The sequence below is a fragment of the Protopterus annectens genome, chromosome 16.part0, assembly GCF_019279795.1.
Source record: "Protopterus annectens isolate FY-2018-M chromosome 16.part0, PAN1.0, whole genome shotgun sequence".
Taxonomy (NCBI): Eukaryota; Metazoa; Chordata; order Ceratodontiformes; family Protopteridae; genus Protopterus; species Protopterus annectens.
In genome coordinates this window covers 291,321,835-291,342,575 of record NC_056750.1, presented here as the reverse complement: position 1 = coordinate 291,342,575, position 20,741 = coordinate 291,321,835, and the positions used below count along the sequence as shown (strand labels likewise).

The window sequence follows — 20,741 nt, the reverse complement described above, 5'->3', positions numbered from 1 at the left end:
CACAACTGTACTGTACTTTTGCTGCCAACATTTTTTTTCTGTGTGGTGCACCAAGAATGAATTCAGCTTATCAGTCTCCCAGCTTTGTCTTTACATTGTTTGAAAATCCATTTTTAGAGTTTTCAGGGTAGATAGTGGTGCAGATACTGCACAAAATAGTATCAGCTTCAGAATGCTCTCAGTTGGCTAAAGTGCATCAGGAATACACTAGACAAAAGGCATGCTGGTCCGGTTGTTCTATTTCTTCCTCCTCACTTTTTTCCAAATGGTGCACAAACACTACCAACACCACACCTCTACCTCTACCCACATCTGTACAATGCACTCCTACATATGCGGGGGTGCTCAACAAAAACATACCTAAACAAAAGAGACCGCTGAAGCAAAAACACACGCACATCACAACCCACAGCACCAAGCATCACACATAGTACACACGTCTGTGTCTCACAGCCTCAAGGCCCAACCGCAAACTCATCAGACTAGTCATAGGAGACTCTGTGATGAGACACACAGATGTGTCCCTCACCAGGCTAGACAAGGAAAAAGTCACAGTAAGTTACTAGTCTGGTGCTAGAATCTGCCATATCACACATGCACTCAAGTCTCTTGACAACAGGTACTGTTATAACTCTGTCATAGTCCATGTTGGTTTGAATGACTTGACACGTACCTCTCTGGACAATATGAAGAGAGACATTATGAAGAGAGACATGATTGAGCTTGCTGAATATGTGTCTCAGGCAAGTGTGTCCCTAGTCTTAAACAGCATCTTACCATCACCCAGAATGATACTTCAATACAAACAGAAATTGATTTGACTTTAACAACTGGATTAGTTTCTGGTGTCATTTGAAGGGGATCCAGCAACTAACTGCCTAGGAGGACATGATTGACAGACCATGATGCTTTGCCAGAGATGGCCTTCATCTGTCTCCCCTGGGCTTTAGGCTTCTGGCAAAGGCTCTTTCCTCCTCCTTAGTGCTTTTTTAGGCAAAGTCATGAGCCAAAATTACCAACATGAAAAATTCTTATACACAAATTTTAAAGGTCATGCTGCTAAATGCTTGGAGTCTTGGCATGAAACTGCACTCATTGCAAGCATTCCTTGCCCTAGAGGATGCTGACATTTGTGCAGTCACTGAAACCTGGTTCAACGCTGTGGAGAGCACCCCACCTTTACCAGGTTACTCATCCTACCATACTTTCAGACCCAAAATGGAGGGCTACAAAGCCAAAGGAGGTGGAGTTTCAATATTTATCAAAGACATACACACCTCCAGGCTGGTCAAACGGTATGACTCAAAGGCGACACTTCCAAGTGCAGTTAACTGTTGACAAAACACCTATTCAAATCATAGCTAGCTACAGACCCCCAACCATGACTCAGGACGCCCACGCCACCTGTCTTGACTTACTTGAATCCATCAACATTCAACCCTCTACCCTGATCCTGGGTGACTTTAACTATCCAATCATAGAGTGGAGACCTATTCTGCCCAAACATGAATGCCCAGAGTTTCCACGACTTCATCAGTGCCAATGCATTGGATCAGCTGGTCAACACCCCTACAAGAGGTGAAAATATCCTGGGCCTGGTCCTAACCAACATGAGTAGCCACTTTAGCACTCCTACAGTGTCATCCTCCTTGGTAAGATCCGACCGTAAAGAGAACACTCTTGAAGTCACCATCTGTCCTGACCCCCCCCCCCCACTCATAATCAAACAAAAAAACTTGTCCAAAGCTGACTACAATCTCCTCAGAACAGGTATAATCAGCTTAACAGCCACTGTCCCTTCAGTTGAAACTAGCACCAATGTCCAAGCATACACCAAAAAACTATATGAGCCCCTACATAGCTGTATGGACTCAGCAATACCTGACAGGACCAAATCATCTTCCTCAAGGAAGAGTAAACCTGTCTGGTGAACAGCAGCAATTAAACAAACTCTATAATAGAAGGAAAAAATTGTTGTCCAGGGCCAAGAAGGAGCAGGTGCCAAGTTGGAAGCAATCTCTTCTTTGTCTGAACAAGCAAATAAGGTCACTGGTGAAACCGTCTAAGACTAACTTCAAGTCCAGATTGGACACATCCACCAAGGGCAATCACAAGGCCTTCTTCACATATGTCTGCAATCTCAAAGGAACACTCAAATCTGCTCTGAGCTGGTGGTCAGTAACACCACATACATAAATGCCATAGATATAGCCAACCTGCTGGCAGATAGGTTCAGTGAAAACTTCAACCCCCTGTCCCCCCATCAGTAAACCAGGACATCCCCAGTACCTGCCCCCTCCCCTCATCACCAGTGAGAAGGTCCTTTTGCTCAAAGGCAAAACATACAGTCTCCGTGGGACCCGATAACATCCCTGGCTGTATCTTGCATGAGCGCTCAGCTCCATTAGACACCCTTTTCAACCAAAGCCTGAGCACTGACTTCATCCCAGCTGAATGGAGGACAGCCACTGTCATCCCTCTACACAAAGATGGAGCGTCCACTGACCCAGGCAGTTATAGGCCCATTAGCTTAACTAGCTTGATCTGCAAGGCCATGGAACGCATTATCATGGACCTTATAAACAAGGACATTGGCACCCACCAGACACTTGACCCCACATTTGGTTTTGTCAAAGGAAGATCATGCCTGTTAAACTTGGTTGACTTCTTCGAAACAGTCACCAAAGCCAAAGACAGTGCACACCACCTACCTTGACCTAGCCAAAGCCTTTGACACTGTTCCCCACTCGGGCATAATAGGGAACTCTCCCAACTAGGCATCAATCCGTATGTTACTAGATAGGTAGCTAACTGTATGACTGATAGAACCCACTCAAAGTAGGGGAAGCCACCTCTAGTAGTAGACCCGTAACCAGCGATGTACCCCAAAGATCGGTCTTGTTGCCCCTACTGTTTGAGTTATACTCTTTTGAGGTGCAAGCCAAAACCAGTGGTCTGTGGCTGACCAAGTTTGCAGGTGACTGCAAGCTGGGTGCTGTCTTAAATTCAACCTAGTGATGTGAACATCCTCCAAGAGGGCCTTACCCAAAATAATGATTGGTGCAAGAAGTATGACCTCAAACTGAATGCCAAGAAATGCATCATTATCCCCTTTGGGGAAAATGTCATCCCCACTAATTATGACATTAATAACAATGTACTAAGCATGCAATCAGTCATGAGAAACCTGGGCACCCAGGTTGATAGCAATTTGACTTTTGACCACCACATTGCCTCCGTTGTACGGAAGGCTTTCTACATGGCCCATCTCATAAATAAGGGTATTTCATCCAGGAACTAGGAGGTCATAACATCCCTGTACTCCTTCCTTATCAGACCCATTATTGAGTACAGTGCCCCCTTTGGCATGTACCTTACCAAGGACATGCAGCATTTGGAGAGACCACAGAGGTCCCTGACCAGGAAAATCCAGGGTCTCAAACACCTATCCGATACACGTCACCTCTGAGCAGTCTGTATGAGACTGAGTAGAGGGACAGGGCTTTTAACCTGTGTCTGGCATACAAGGCCATTTCAGACCCAGCATTGTTGGAGTTGCTGCATATCCATAAGACAAACTCCACTCATGCAACCCACATGCAAGGCCTTAATCTGGTCTGTGACATTAATAGAACTTGTTGGCAGGATAAATTTCTGTCCCAAAGACTCCCCCATCTGGTCTCTAAATACACTCTCTGTGATAAGTGGGCTGTCACCTGTGTTGTAATTCATTGGTACTTGGTTTTTCCCAAAAGCTATGACAATGCACTTTTTGGAATTTAACTTGAGGTGGTGATTTTGGCACCCATGTATCTGTATCAGTGAGATCCCACTGAAGGATGTCTACGTCAGTTGGAGTCTCAGTTATGGCACCCAATTTGCAGTCATCTGCAAACTTTGTTAGCCATAAACCCTCCATGTTTGCTTGTACTTCGGAGAAATAAATGCCGGGCAGGAGGGGTCCCAATACCGAGCCTTGTGGTACTCCACTAGTCACAGGTTTGGAGTCTGATCTAGCGTTCCCTCTTCTCACCGAATGGGTTCTATCCGTGAGCCAGTTGGCAACCCATCTTGTTACATAGGGTTTTGTGTTTAGGTTAGTGAGTTTGTCTATAATTCCCGAGTGGGGAATGGTGTTGAAGGCCTTGGCAAGATCAAGGTATGCTGTGTGGACCACCTTCCCTTCATCTATTGCCTCAGTGACATTTTCGAAAAAGTTGACCAGATTGAGGAGACATGACCGTCCCTTTACAAACCCAAACTGGGTAGGGTCTAGAGTTTGTAGGTTCCCAATGTCTTTGTTTGAGTTCCATGATGATGCGCTTCATGGCCTTACAGACTAGGCTCTTCAGGCTGATGGGGCGGTAGTTCCTGGGGTCTGTGGTGGCACCTCCTTTGTGGAGTGGGATGACTGTTGCCATGCTCCACTCTGTGGATACATAGCCTGAGGTGAGGCTGTGGTTAAACATAGTATTAATGTACGGGATTAATTAGTTTTGGAGTTCATGTATCACGCAGCCTGGGATCCTGTCAGGTCCCATGGATGCTGTGTTTTTTGCTTTGGAGAGTGCTGTTTTCACATGGGTGTCTGTGATTTCAGGGGCAGTACAATCGTCTGGTATGGATATGGGCCCTCTAGGTGGTGAGGGTGGGGTAATGTTTGCACTGAACCTATCTACCTTGGCGATATCAGTTAGTTCCATGACTTTTGAACCATTATGCTGAAGCTCAGAGCAGATCTAAGTGTTGCAGTTTAGGTTCTTGACATAGCTAAAAAATGCCTTGTGGTTGTCGTGTCTGTTGCTATTTTTCTTTCAAAGTTTGCCTTAGAGGTTTTTATGATGGTTCTTAGCTTTTTGCTAAGGTTGGTCAGGGATCCCTTCCATTCCTGGGTTTTTTCTCTTTTTTGTGATAGTTTCTTCCTTCTGTTGTAGAGCTTATTTATGGCCGGGGTCCACCAGACTGGTTTCCTCTTTTTGGAGGAATGGGTCTTGATCTTGTTTGGGATCGCACGGCCCATCAGTCCATGCACTCGTGTAAGTGCTTGTAGACTACTTTTGTGTAGGATACAGCAGATTCAATCATATTTACATTGTGCGTGGGAGTAACAAAATTTGCCAGCTCGGTCTTGAGTAGCATAAAGTTTGCTTTGGAGAAGTTTTTTTACTGTGGTTTCCCTGGGAGGGGGTAAGGGTGGTATGTGGATATCTAGGGTTATGAGTTTATTGTCTGATCTGACCAATGAGGAATTTACCACAAGTGTGGAGCATTTATCCCCCATGTTGGTGATAACCAGGTCCAGTATATATGTTACCTCTCATGGGGGTGCTAATAAGCTGGTCCAGGGCATTTGAGTTTATATATTCGAGGAAGCACTGAGCAAAGGTATTAGTGCTTCTGTAGTTTTCCCAGTTAATTTTTGGGTAATTGAAATCATCCAGTATTAAGGGTGTTCGGTTGGACCTTCATGTTTTCCAGTATCTCGAGGAACAAGGAGTGGGTGTCTTGGGTCAGGGATGGTGATCTGTAGCAAGCTACAGTCTGAGTTGCAGTTTTGCCCATTGTAAGTTGCACTTGGATGATCTCCGAGGCATCATATTTTGCAACCAGTCTGGAGGTGTGATTATCCTTGATGAATATGGATAATCCTCCTCCCTTTGCATTTCGGTCCGGGTTTTGTGGCCAAAATGTGTGATATGAGTTGTAGCCTGGTATCGCTGGGGTGCTCTCTTGAGCCTTTAACCAGGTCTCCGTTACTGCACAAATATCGATGCTCTTCATATTGAGGAGTGCCTCGAGAGAGTGCGTTTTGAGATTTAAACTCCTAGCATTGAGTAGCATAACATTCAGTTTTTTGTCGCTGGTACTTGTTAAGGCTGTGGATTTGTCTTTTGAGCCTTGCCTAAAAAAGGCACTATGGGGGTGGCAGGAGCCTTTGACAGTATCCTGAATCCTAGGGGTGACAGGTGCAAGCCATCTCTGGTGAAGCATCGAGGCTTGTCAAGCATGTCATCCCAGGCAGACAGGTACTGGATCCCCTTTGAATGACACCAGAAACTTAGCCAATTGTTGAAATTTATCATTTTTTCCTTGTACTGAGGTATCATTCTTGGTGAGGGTAAGATGCCGCACAGGGCTAGGGTCGTACCTGCCTTGGTTACATGATCAGTGAACTCTTCTATGTCCCTTTTCATGTAGTCCAGGGAGGTACGTCTGAGGTCATTCACACCAACATGGACAATGACAGAGTCATATTTGTAATTGTAATGGAGTGACCTGAGTGCGTGGGTAATGTGGCAGGTTCTGGCACCCGACAAGCAGCTGATGGTGACCTTCTCTTTGTTCAGCCTGGTGAGAGGGACATCCGTGTGCCTGACTATGGATCACCTATTACAAGTGTGTGAGGTATGGTGTTTTGTCTTAAGGCCTGTGGTTGTCTGGCACACTGGTTTTGGAGGTAATGTGTTGATTTCAGTGTGTTAGTGGGTGTAGGTTACTTGCGTGTCTGCTTTGGAGGTCTCTGCTGTTTCTGCATATTTTTATTAAGAGCCTCCGAATATGCCTTTGTGTATCTGTGTGTGGGGTTTGCAGTTGCATGTTTGGTGGGTGTATGTGCAGTGAGTGGAGTGTTGTAGGTTTGTACCTTCTCCTTCTGACTGTCAAATCCAGTCGTGGCTGGAGAGAGCTTTGCCTCAAGTTTGGCTATGTAAGTGCATCTCTCGCAGATTTTGGTGTCATGTGGTAGGAGGAGAGGGTTGTCTGTGTACATGAGGCAGTTGTGACATTGCCTCAGGATGCCCATATTCATCAGGTGAACAAGAGAATACCCTGGGAGCTGGCTCATGGACATGCCTGAGAGAGTTTCGGAACTTATTCTTATTTACCTGGTGGGGAGAGTAGTTTGGCTGTTCCCTACAAACAACTGGAGGGGATCGAGTACTATAAGTTGTTTGTGCTTCTGTCTCTTTTTGGATCAAGTGCTAGTCCGAAAGCACTGATTTGAGTGCTAAATCTGGAAGAACTGGCTAGTGCTAAGGGAAAATCTGAAGAGCAGACTCAGCGGAGCCGGGAATACTTTAACCCTAGCTAACCGCCGCTGTGCTATGCACAAAACCACGCAAATGCAGTTTTTAAACCAGAAAGATTAAAAGAGATAGAAATTAGCCCAAAATGGCCATTAAAACTATAGTTTCTGGGCAGAAACCAGTCCTCCAAGGACAGGTAGGCTGTTCAGGGCTCCCCACTCTCACTGGTGATCAAAGAAACTTCCTTTTTGCCCAAGTAAGGTCTGGCCAACGCAGAAGTTTAAACACAGTCCAGGTATCAGCAAGTATCTGAAATAGTAAGGTGGGAAAATAGAAAGATTTTTTTTGTTGTTTTTTTTTCGGTAAAACAGTGAAAACAAACAAAAAAACACTTTTAAAGAACAGTAATGGCTGTCGCACGTTTGTGGGAAGCCAGCAACAATAAAAAATACAATTTACAACAAAAAACAATATTTTAAAGTGCAAACACAAATAAATGCTGTTACAGTACAAAGTTAGGTAGTTTAGAAGCAGTAAACTCCAGAAAACGAGCGTTTAGGCGGAAATAGCTTAAATGTCAAGAAAAAATCCAGAAAAAGGTACTTAAACACTGCAAAGTCTCTCCTTTTGTCTAACTGGCACTGTAGGTCTCTGCAGAACACCTGTGTAGGATCTGCTGAGCTTATACAAATGCAAAAACCGTGCAAATGCATTTTTTATACCAGAAAGATTAAAGACATAGAAATTAGCCCAAAAAGGCCAATAAAACTACAGTTTCTGGGAAGAAACCACTTCTCCAAGGACAGGTAGGCTGTTCAGAGCTCCCCACTCTCACTGGTGAACAAAGAAACTTCCTTTTTTGCCCAAGTAAGGTCTGGCCAACACAGAAGTTAAACACAGTCCAGGTATCAGCAAGTATCTGAAACTGGACTTTTCTAGCTTAGTAAGGTGGGAAAATAGCAAGATTTTTTATTTTTATTTTTTCAGTAGAACAGTGGAAACAAATGAAAAAACACTTTTAAAGAACAGTAATGGCTGTTGCACGTGTGTGGGAAGCCAGCAACAATAAAAAATACAATTTACAACAAAAAACGATATTTTAAAGTACAATCGCAAATAAATGCTGTTGCAGTACAAAAATAGGCGTTTTAGAAGCAGTAAACGCCAGAAAACATAAATGAACAAAACATATTTGCAGGTACAAGGATGTGCTAGAAAGCATATACATGTTTGCAGATGCAAAATATAATACATTTAGCACAGTAATCAGGTTACAAAGTCAGAACATGGATGGACAAATGAAATTATGTTTAGCAGTGCTTTTTGGACATGATGTAGGCATAATGACTGAGATGGCATATGTCAGAGGTATAGCAGCATATCATTATACAGAGAGGTATGAAGACATCGGAAAAAGCATGTGAGAATAGTTGCAGGAAAGCATACCATAGGAAGAACATAGAGAAGTGGAGAGAGACATGCATAGGTAAGGACGAGTAAGGAGGGAAGTGTGAGGGATGCAAAGAGAAGAGGGCGGTAGGAGGAATGAGAGGCAGCAAATGAGGGATGATGGGATAAGGAAGGATGAAATGGGGATAAAGGGGAGGGAGAGAGCTTCAATTTGGGTGAGAGTTATCCCTTGAGCTGTTATCTGAAGTCTGAGTACATTCAGATGTTTCTGACTGACAGTAGAATGGAGTTCGATAGTTTGGGTGCTAGGATGGAGAATGCACGGTCAGTGCAATGACAAAGCATTAAAGGTCTTGGTTGAGGGATGCTCACACAAGACTTCAAATCTATGTCTTTACTGTACCTGTCTGATGTATTATAGATATGGTGGCGAAAATGTATTTTGCTTTTTTTCAGTTATTAATGAGGCAAGCTGGCTAGCTGCAGCAGGACTTTGTGTTTGCAGATGTTGCTGGTTGAAGCTGACACCTTTTCAGGAAGATGTGAGGATGAGAATTATGGATCCCTCTATTATGGCAATGTATGTAGGAGACAATTACCTGAGTGTACAGTAGATGTCAGGAATTATCTGTAATGACCAGTGTGCACTTGTGCACTTCAGGAACATTTCAGGTACTCACACACTCCTCAGCAGCTTTTCATTGTCAGCAAAACCGTAAGAAAACAAGTCTGTACATTGACATGCAGCCTTTTCATAGGGGAAGCATCTCAATGCAGTGCAGTTCCCGTAGACATTACAGTGAGGAAGAGACTTGGAAGAGAAGGTGGGATGCCAGTTTCTAGACATTACTATGAAGGAGGAACTTGAAAAGGAGGTGGAATGTCAGATCTGATATTGTTAATCCTCGTTCATTCCTTACGCATGGGTATCTTTACTGACCTCGGAACTGAGCCGGCCATTTTCCAAGCTCGCGTCAGCTACAAACTCTCGAGCTAAACTCTTGCCCTTAATCCCCCTCTCCCTGTTACCCCAGATTTCATTTGCCGCATTGCCATTCGGTCGTGTCAAGCTGCTTCTCTTGAGCTAAGTATAAATATTTGTTGTTAGACTAGTCATATATATAACTTTTTCTGTCAGAAAAGTTTCTATTTTGTTGTCTCTTACCCTGTCGCATTTAGCGACTATATTTTCTTGTGTTTTCTTCTCTTTAGTCTGCACCTTTTACCGCAAGGTATTTCTCCCTTACCATCGTTGTCATTGGTAATCTCTTCCTTTCTTCATACCTTCGGGTATTCTTTTGTACCATTGCGGGTACCCTTTCTACTATCCCCTTTTTTCTATCATGGCAGATAAACGTATTCTGGGATTCAAAATGTGTTCTGATTGTGGACACAAATTACCTACATCAGTTGCACACTCTTTCTGCATTTATTGCTTGGGTGTGTCCCACTTATCTGTTGACCCGCACTGTGCTGTTTGTAAAAAAATTTTTCTAACAGAACCTTGTTGGAAAGGAAAAATAAATTGTTGCTGAAGGGACTTCTCAAATCTCCCTTTTCAGAGACTATTTCTGGGTTGGAGTCTTCAACCCCTCCTAGAGCCCATAAGAAAATTTTGGATGATCCTACTAAGGCCAAGTCTTTGCCTTCATCCCCGGCTGGGGACTCCCACCAACCAAGACCTAAAAAGGCTAAAGTTTCTGCTTTGGAGCTCACTCAGTCAGCCCCAGTGCTTTCAGTGCCTAGACCTTCGGCACCATTAGTGATCTCGGCTCCGTCTTCTCCTGTAACCTTTACTATATCGGCACCGAGGGGCTTCTCGGTTCAGACTATTACGACTACTGCATCGGCACCGACCATTCAGTCGGCACAGACCTTGACCATGTTGGCTCCGACATCTTACTTGGAACTGACGCCTCAGTTATTGGCTCCAATTTTGTCGGTTCCAGCTTCTGTACTGGCAACCACTTCGGCACCGATCCTTGTGTCAGTGCAGACCGTGACCTTGGCACCAGTGATTACCTCTGTGCAGACACCCGTAGTCCAGTCTTTCTCTGCACCGTTGTTCTCTCTGCGGACTGGTGAGGTGGACACTGAGCTTGTCTCTTCTGTTGACAGACCTGTTTCTCCCTCAATCTCCGTGAGGTCCTCTAGAAGCCTTTCCAAACACGACGTGTTGCGTCTTGTGGATCAAGTGCTTCTGGCCAGAGGTATCCCTCCAGGACCTATCCTTCCTTGGGAGGTGATCACCCATCTCCAAAGACCCCTTCTTATTCTCCTCCTTCATTGCCTTTGAAATCCATTGATATAGCACAATCTTCCCCCTCTGTGGTTCCCTTTATGGATCTCACTAAGGAACCGCAGTTGCCTTCGTGGCAGGAGAGTTTTGCTGTGACCCAGGATGACAGTTGTGACACGCGTAATTTGCTGTTCCACAGCCATCCGGGGACTCAGAGTCGGCAGACTGAGCCACTTAGGGGAGGGGTGACCCCTGTCCTGGACACTCACCCCTCTTCAGGTGAGCCAGCCTTTCAACTGATGGAGAAGGCTCTGGCTTCTGCTGGTGATACTGTGATTTCTATCCCCCTGCCCTCCTCTGGTACACTGTTTTCACAAGTCGCACCTAGTGGACACTGGGTGCAAGGGCCTCAGGACATATTCCCACAGAAAACTCCTTTTCTGCTGTCTTCCCCAGCTTCTCCCTCTGAGGAAGTCCACCGGAAAGGTTAGTGTAAGAGGAAGCACATAGACTCTACAGAGGAGTCCCTCACTGAAGACACAGACTTTGATAAGGGGGAAGGATCCCCTCAGTCTCCCTCTGAGGTATCCTTTGGTAACATCCTCAAAATCCTTAAACAGAGAGGTGACTGGCAGCCCTCTGATCCGACCTCTGAGGAGTCTGTGTTCCTGCAGGCCTTTCGCGCCTGGCCCCCTCCCTCCTGAGTTACTCCACCTGCCGATTTACTTGTCTGGCTCATCGTGCAGCGTGCATGGAAGGTTTCTGACATCATCGAGGCTATTCCCTGGAGGCCAGATAAAATTTTGTCCCCTCCTGCTATGGATCCCCATTGTCTAAAGGTCTTTCTGTGGATGCTCTGGTGGTGGCGGCCACAACAAAAAATTATCTGGCGGAAGAAGAAAGCCAGACTGTCCATCCGTCTAACAAAGAGTCCCGGGCCCTGGACAGGATAGGTAAGTGCACCTCTGCATCAGCGACCTTTACTATGAGGTCCCTGAATTATATGGCACATTTTACCTGGCTTCAAAGGGATCTGATTTCCGAGCTCTCTGAAACCTTGACTGGTGCCGTGTCTGATGAGGTCCGTGACAAATTGGCCTCTCAGCTGGCTACCATTGAGTCAATATCTAACTCCTCTATGCGACTGATATCTCACGCATCAGAAGGAGCAGCTAGAGTGGCGGGGTCAGCTGTGGTCTTGAGACGACAAGCCTGGATGCGCTTGTGCAATTTCGAGGAGCCCTTTAAGGCTTCCTTTCTTAACGCTCCCAGTGAGGCCTCTTCGTTGTTTGGACCCAAAGTTAAAAGCACACTGGCCAGATGTGAACAGGAAGGTAAGACCCTTTCTACCGTAGGTGTCCGTTATTCTTCCCCTCAACGTGCTTTCTCCCGAAACCAAAAGAGTGGGAAGATAAGGTTCAAGAAGTCTCAGGATCCTTTCCGTGACACACAGGCCGAGTTCTTCCATAGAGGCAGAGAGGAAAACTCACAGGCAAGACGCTCCTTTCGGGGCAGAGGGGGTCCGCGTAACTAGGGTTCCAGGGACTCTTTCTCTGGCCAATCCTACCAGCTCTCCTGAAGAGCGGCCCAACTCCTTTCCTCTGGAGGTGATTGGAGGTTGTTTCTCCTTGTACCCTTCTGCCTGGCTAACCATCACCACCGATTCTTGGGTACAAAGGATTATAACCAGAGGTTATCATATCCCCTTCGATCTTTGTCCTGTCCCTTCAAAAAACCTTCCCGACGTTCCACCCAGTCAAAGGGAAGAAGCAGCACTAGAAATAGAAAAGCTGCTAAGAAAAAGAGTCATCCAAATAGTCCCTCCAGACCAGATAGGATCCGGATTCTACTCGAGACTATTTTTGGTGCCAAAGAAAACTGGAGACCAATTTTGGATCTCAGTGTATTGAACAAGTTTGTGAAAGTACAAAAATTCTGGATGGTCACAATGCAGTCTATCCTCCCGCTTTTGGAAAAAGACGATTGGATGTGCTTGATAGATCTTCAAGATGCGTACTACCACATAAAAGTGGACAGGCCATCAAGAAGATTTCTGCACTTCCATGCGGGAGCCAGTCACTACCAGTTCAGAGTACTAACCTTCGGACTTTCTACAGCCCCCAGAGTGTTCACAAAGTGCATGGCAGTCATCACAGATCACTTGCGACTACAAGGATGCCAGGTGTTTCCATACCTAGATGACTGGCTCATTTTCGCCCCCACCAGGCATCTACTGGAAGAAGCCCTGGCATACTCTCTCCTCACTGCACAAAGGCTAGGCATAACCATAAACTGGCAAAAATCCAATATCACCCCATCTCAGTCCACAGAATTCATAGGGGTTATCTTGGATACAAAGAACTGCAGAGCTGCCATTCCAGAGCACAGAATTTTAAGGATAAAGCAACAACTGATCCCAATCCTTTCAAGAGAGAAATCCACAGCTCACTCTGTCCTACAGCTGTTGGGTTCCATGGCAGCCTCCATCACCATTGTCCCCCTGGCCAGGTTTCATATGAGGCTTCTACAATGGCTACTGCTCACCCAATGTTATCCTTTTCAGCATCCTCTTTCAGCCAAGATTCGAGTAACCCACAGGTGCAAACAGGATTTAAATTGGTGGATGACATACAATCCATCACAATTGTCTCGCCCCTTCTCCCCCCAGCAACCCAAGGCCACAGTGACCACGGACGCCTCCCTGATGGGGTGGGGGGGGCTATGTCAGGGACAGACAGTTCAAGGTACTTGGTCCATATTAGAGGCCCAACTGCATATAAATGTTCTAGAGCTGAGGGTGGTGCTTCTAGTGTTGCAAGCATTCCATCCCCTGCTGCCGTCCGGGACGATTGCGATTCAGTCAAACAACATGGCGGTGGTCTGGTACATCAACAAGCAATGTGGAACCAAATCTTTCCCCCTCTTGTCGAGAGGCCATGAGGATATGGCAGTGGCGATGGCTACCAACAGTTTTCTTCTAGCAACGCACATTTCCAGGAGTTCCAACGTGATAGCAGACAGACTCAGCAGGTGAATTCTACAACCTCACCAGTGGTCCCTCAATCCCTTGATAGCGGCGGAGATCTTCCACTGCTGGGGCCGTCCTTGCTGCGACTTCTTTGCATCCCTGATCAACTACAAATGCAGCAACTACTTCGCCCTGATTGCCCCTCCGGGACAGTCACCCAGGGACGCTCTAGTCCACGATTGGCCCTCGGGTCTTCTCTATGCATTCCCACCTTTTCCCCTCATTCCCTAGTTTCTGAAGAAAGCCCGTCGGTTGAATAGCACCATATTGGCCTCGTCAGATTTGGTTCCCCTTCCTTTGGTCTCACCAACTAGATCGACCATGGATTCTCCATCCAACCCCAGACCCCGGAGTTTATCTCACATCCGCAGAACCTGATTCATCCCAACTTGGACAGCCTGAAGCTCGTAGCTTGGCTACTCCAATTCCCTTGATTGCCAGGCAGAATGATCTTTCTTTACCAGTACATGACATTCTCATTGCATCTCATAAGTCTTCCACTAGAAATACTTATCTAAGCAAGTGGAAAAGATTTACCTGTTTGCTGAAGGAAAAACAAGTAGATCCCTTCTCAGCACTAGTGTCGATAATACTAGAGTATCTAGACGATCTTTTTCAATCGGGTCTGTCGGCCTCTACTATTAGAGTTCATTTGGCTGCAATATGTAATTTCCATGAGGGTGTCCAAGACTTTTCTTTTATGTGTCACAAATTGTGCAAGACCTTCATAAAAGTTGTGAATCATCTGAAGCCACCTTTTAGAGAACCTATTTAACCATGGGATCTATCATTAGTTCTACAAGCTCTGACAATGCCACCCTTCGAACCAGCTTCTTCTTGCGACCTCAAATATTTGTCATGGAAAAACTTGTTTTTGGTTGCCATTACTTCTGCCAGACGTATCTCTGAGCTTCAAGCTTTATGCATCAAGAGTCCATACTTGATTTTTCATAGAGATAGTGTCTTTGAGAACTAATCCTTCATTTCTGCCAAAAGTGATCTCTGAAATGTCCATTAATCAAACCATTGAATAGCCAGTTTTCTTTCCCAGTCATTCAAACAGAGGAGAGTATTGCCTACATACCCTAGATATTCACAGGCATATCCGTTTTTGCTTAAACAGGACTAGGTCCTCTCGTAAATCTGACCAGTTATTTTTGGCCTATTCTGGACCTAGATTAGGATCTGCTGTTACTAAGGACACATTAGCTAGATGGTTGAAAGACTGTGACTTTCATTTATACACAGCGTAATATTCCGTTGCCTGCTACCATGAAGGCTCGTTCAACAAGGTCGGTGGCAACATCTGCTGCCTTCCATGCCAGAGCTTCTTTACATGACATCTGTGCAGCTGCAACTTGGGCTACACCTCATACCTTCATCAATCATTACAAATTGGATTTGGCCTCCAGGGGAAGAGCATCTTTTGGTTCTATGTTGCTCAGGAATGTCCTTCCATAACAGCCCCCAGGAATAGAGGTAGCTGGGGACTCTGTCCCATTGTAAGGAATGAACGAGGATTAACAATATCAGATAAAGAAGTTATGTCTTACCATAATGTTCCATCTGTATTGTTGATCCTCGTTCAGTCATTACAACCCTCCCTCCTTCACCCTGCTGTGGCTTCTAGTGGATCTCACCATCCGGTTCTCTTAGGTCATTTGACCAGAGGTAGCCTCTACCTTCTTTTGACTTGCAAACTCAATCTGAGGTAACAGAGAGAGGGTGATTATGGGTAAGAGTTTAGCTCGAGAGTTTGTAGCAAGCTTGGAAAATGGCCGGCTTGGTTCCGAGGTCGGAACCGATACCCATGCATAATGACTGAACGAGGATCAACAATACAGATGTAACGTTATGGTAAGAGATAACTTCTTTTTCTTCCATCAGTTGTCTTGACAAAATAGTTGACTGGTATGTGATAGAACTGGTTACAGGATGAGCACACCAAGGAGTTAGGAGAAACACCAATATCTGCTGAAGAGCTTACATTGAGCAAGACAATTTTGATCCCCTCAGAAAAGAGTGATCTTGTCTTTCCCACAAATGCACTCGAGGAAAGGATTTTGTACATATTTTAAGACAAGATTTTCAAATATGAGTTTTAGTTGTCTTTGCCATCTCATCACTTCCAAACTTTGTGAATGCCCATGCTTTAGTCTTGGATTCCACTGTTTTACAAGGAAATCTGAATGACCCTAATGGATGTGCAGGGCACTTGCCTGTTCATTAGGATCAGGAAATGTAGGTAAAAATTACTAAGAGTGAAGGTGGGGCAGCCACATAACTGGTTCCAATCTCTTAACTTTAGTCTGTCTGTAGAATGTTTACTAAGTTATTTATAATGGCAGGAAATTTCCCCCACAGGAGACATTCCAGAATATATTGCCTTCCGTGAAGGAATTGTAACAAGGAAATGTATCATAGGAGGTTACTAGGCTATTGGCCCTGAGGCCCTTACAAGCCTAGTCAAGTATTTAGCCCGTCTTTCAGCAAGTCAGATATTACCTTAATCCGTTTTCAGAACCTTGGCAGTGATTGAAAATAACAGTGGCTTTCTCTCCATAAACTCTAAGTTACTGGAGCATAGGACAGTTTAAACAGGGTCAGGGCTTCTCTTCTGTAGCACTCTAGCATACTAGCAGTGTCTTACTTTTTGTTAGCGGCATGATTCACAGTAGCCCTGTTACTGCATGTGTTTAGGCTTTATGGCAGTTGACAGATTTCCCCATGAGACATCCTACATTGCTGCTTTAAATGTATCTGTTAGCAGGTGTTTCAGTACATGACACTAGTCATTCATGAAATGATAATTGCAGTTTGCAGACCTGCTGCTGCAGATGGAGAGTTTCTGTCTCTGTGGTGTAACTATAGTTCAGTCATTGATTTAAAGTAGGTTTTCCATACCAGACACTTACACTTAATGGCCAATTTAGACTGTCCATTCCACCTACTGAATGTCTTTGGAATGGGAGAAAAATGGAGCATCTGGAAGAAACCCACGCAAACACCGGGAGGACTTGCAGAACCTCTTTACAGCGTTTCTACCCTTATACAGTTGTCCACTTACAGACCCATGCTATCCTGCCACCTCTCTCCAGAATGCTAGAGAAATATATACAGACACAGCCCTGGAATATATAACTTACTGTCACACACTCAGTACTCTTTCACACTAAATCATGGCAGTGACTGTGCACTATGTTTTTTAGATCTTGCCTATGGGCACTTAAATGGCAGCAATTTGATGTCCTTGGTTTTCCTCATCTGGCTAAAGCCTTTGATACAGTGTCTCATCTGTTACTCATTAATAGACTCAGCTCATTAAACCCAAGCAGCAAAGCCATCCAGTGGTTTACTAGTTATCTGACCCAAAATACATCTACCACTTCCCTGCCACAGGTTCCATACCGGGTCCTCTACTGCTCAATGTATTCAAAAGTAGCATGCAGGAAGCATCACCCATTTATTCTTCTACAGTATGCTGGTGACTCCACCTTTAATCTGTACTGCTAAATCCCTACCGCATCTGCTAACATGCATCAAGTATTTAGCCACCTAGAACAATGGCTTATACATTCACATCTTGTATTAAGTTCCAAAAAGTTAATTATATTCTCTACTACCGCAAACACAAGTCAAACAACTGGCTTCTTCGTTACATCACTTAACGACAGTAGTGTTGCTATAGTTGGCCATACTAACCTACTGGGATTAATTATAGTTAGTAAGCTAGACTATGCTGTCAGGGAAACAAATCACAAATTGAGGTTGCTGTGTAGATCATAGCTGTAAATAACGCATCAAGTTTTACCAATTATAGATCAAACGTTTCCTATGCCTTCTCTACTCTATGCCTTCACAGTTGTTGCAAATCTCCAAACAGCTCAGCTGAACAAATTGGAAAATGCATGTAATGATATTGCAAGATTTGTTGTCCATTTACCACACAGAACACAGCAATGTCAGTCACTGAAAAAAGATATTGGCTGGAGCTAGTTAAAAAAAAACATACAATACTTCTATATCAAATAAAACTACTGCATACTATTCTAAACAAACCCCATAAATGTCTGGCCCTTATTCATTTTATAGACTGGTATGTCCGTGCTTGGCCCCTATGCTCACTAAACCAAAACCAACTTGTTATTAGTAAAACGCTGAATAGATTTGGTCTCTCACTATACTCTACCTCCTTAGCCAGCAAGTGGAATTATATTCCCACAGATATTAAGGCTGAATATTTATTGCAAAATTTGTTTCACTACTAATGCAGTGCCTAATAAAGTCACAACACTGTCCAAGTATACCATAATATTTACTACTACCCAGCCATTTCTGTTTTTTTCATAATAATCTCTATATCTTTGTGTTCCCACGCTTTCACCATGCTACTTTTGTGTCACTTTGTAAGTTTATATCGCCTGCTGCTGTTCACTCTTATTCTATCTACATGTATAGAGGCTATCCTATAAAGCTATATAAATTGTGCAGTTTGTAGATCATAATTTGTTTAATTGTACCCTCTTATATTACTGTGTTGCCTTTATCTCCCCCTTCTATGGAATAGACTCCCTCTCCATGTCAAGCAAAGTACCTCATTAACCCTTTTTAAGTGCAACCTGGATAACTGGATGGGGAACAGAAAATACGCCCCTGGGATTCCACCTATGTCCCTGCTGGACAGGGGCATGGGGTGTTAACTTGTCAAAACAGGGGCTAAATTCTTGGCTAGGCTTGTAAGGGCCTGAGGGCCAATAGCCTAGTAACTTCCTATGATCATTGGGACCTGACTAAAAAAAGAGTGGTGCTAACTGGTTTGAATAATCTTGGTTAACAAATGGCAATAAAGGAAAATAAATGATGTTAAGTTGTCTAACTTGCCTTCGTTCTTGCTGGTTGGGATTGGTGCCGTTCCTCGGCTCCGACTCGGCCATCTTCTATAGCTCGAGAGCTGTTTACTGGCTCGAGGCTGCCCGTTATCCCATGATGCCTAGTGCTAGCTACTCAGATCTCATTTGCCGCTTCAGCAGAGAGGTGTCGTTTTTCTGGCTCAGGCTTGCATGGAGGTATGCATGGAGGTATTGCATTTTTGCATGTTCTTATACGTTTTGTTGCACAGTATATATTTGCATTTTTGGCATTATTGGATTTACAGTTGAGTTCGGCTTTTGGATTGGTACATTTATTTAATACTCAAAGATGGTTTACACACACTGTATTTTTAAAAACTGATTAGGGATGATTCATTGGGGGTGGGGTATGTCATGTGATGCTGCATTTAGTATTTAATATGGCTAATTACACAACAGATTATTTCAACCTTGAAGAAGCTCGGTAATAACCGAGCGAAAGCGCTTGGTTTATTGTTAATTGCTGTTTGGTGTGATTTGGACTACGTATAAATAAATGTGCTGTTCTTAACCTATTCGCTTTTAACTACATTTTTTGGAGATTCGAGTACTGTGGCCGTGGATTTTGGTGATTCCTGGTTTTGTGCATATATTTTTTGATTTTTCCTCCAGGGGCAGAGGAGGAAATAACAACAATAGACGCCGCCCTTGTGGCAGAGGGGGTCCGCAGAACCAGGGCAACAGAGAATCCTTCTCTGAGAAGCCCTTTCAGCATCCCTGAAGGGTTGCCAGGCTGCCCGCCTCTTGAGGCAGTCGGGGGAAGACTTTCACTGTACCCAAAAGCCTGGCTAAATTTAGCACAAGACAGATGGGTACAGTCAATTATATCCGGAGGTAACAAAATTCCCTTCTCTCAACCCCCCTTACCTTCAAGCAAATAACTTCCAGATGTTCCACCCAATCTGAGGGACCAAGCAGTCATAGAAGTTTCAAGACTGCTAGAGAAAAGAGTCATCCAGGAAGTCCCAGCAGACCAACACGGATCCAGAACTTACTCAAGGTTCTTTTTGGTACCAAAAAAGACAGGGAACTGGAGACCGATTCTGGATCTCAGCAGACTAAACAAGTCTGTTCAAAGAACAAAGTTTCGGATGGTCACGCTACAGTCCATTCTACCCTTTCTGGGTCAGGACAATTGGACAGGCGCTTTAGGAGATTCCTTCGCTTCCGGCTGGGAGCCAGTCATTACCAGTTCAGAGCTCTGCCCTTTGGTCTCACCACAGCCCCCAGGGTGTTCACCAAATGTATGGCAGTGGTCACGGCTCACCTGAGACGTCGAGGATTCCAGGTGTTTCTATATTTAGATGATTGGCTCCTCACTGCTACTACCAGGCATCAACTTCTCCAAGCCAGGGACTACACAATCACAATCTGCTCCCAGCTAGGCATCACATTAAACTTTGAAAATTCTGCCTTGTTGCCCTGTCAATCTATTACCTATATAGGAGCAGACTTAGACACAAGGAACATGTCCTCAAGGCTGCTGCCAAGCAGGGTGTCTACAATTCGCCAGCAAGTTCAAATTCTAATCCAGAGCAAAAGGATCCAAGTCAGGTTCGTCCTTTAAACTCTGGGTTCCATGGCAGCGGCAATTCTTCTAATCCCTCTGGCCCGCTGTTACACGAGAATACTTAAGTGGCTTCTGTTCACACAATGGTCTTTCCAACAGCTACCCATGTCTGTCATGATCATGATTACAGAAGCATGCAAAAGGCAACTTTCCTGGTGGATGGTCTCCCCACTAGTGTCTCAGGGCACACCCTTCATTTAGCCCCCTCCGGTGGCCACAGTGACCACAGACGCCTCCCTGATAGGGTGGGGGAGGCATTATCAGGGCAGGACAGTCCAAGGCACTTGGCAGCCTCACGAGTACCATCTGCATATAAACGTCCTAGAAATGAGAGCCATGCTCCTAGTGTTGCAAGCTCTTCAGTACTCTCTCCCTTCTGGGACCATTGCAATTCAAGCGGACAACATGTCAGTGGTGTGTGTGGTACATCAACAAGCAGGGCGGAACCAGGTCCTATCCCCTATGTCGAGAAGCACTCAGACTCTGGCAGTGGGCGATTTCCTCCCAATGATTTCTGATTGCAACGCACATCCCTGGGAGGTCCAACGTCATAGCAGAC

At 44.8% G+C, this 20,741-nt stretch overlaps 1 protein-coding gene across 3 annotated transcripts in view; it reads left to right on the top strand.

Moving 5' to 3' along the window:
• Positions 1-20,741, top strand: part of AGGF1 (angiogenic factor with G-patch and FHA domains 1) — a 1,405,627-nt gene that overhangs the window by 791,774 nt on the left and 593,112 nt on the right. The window lies entirely within an intron of this gene.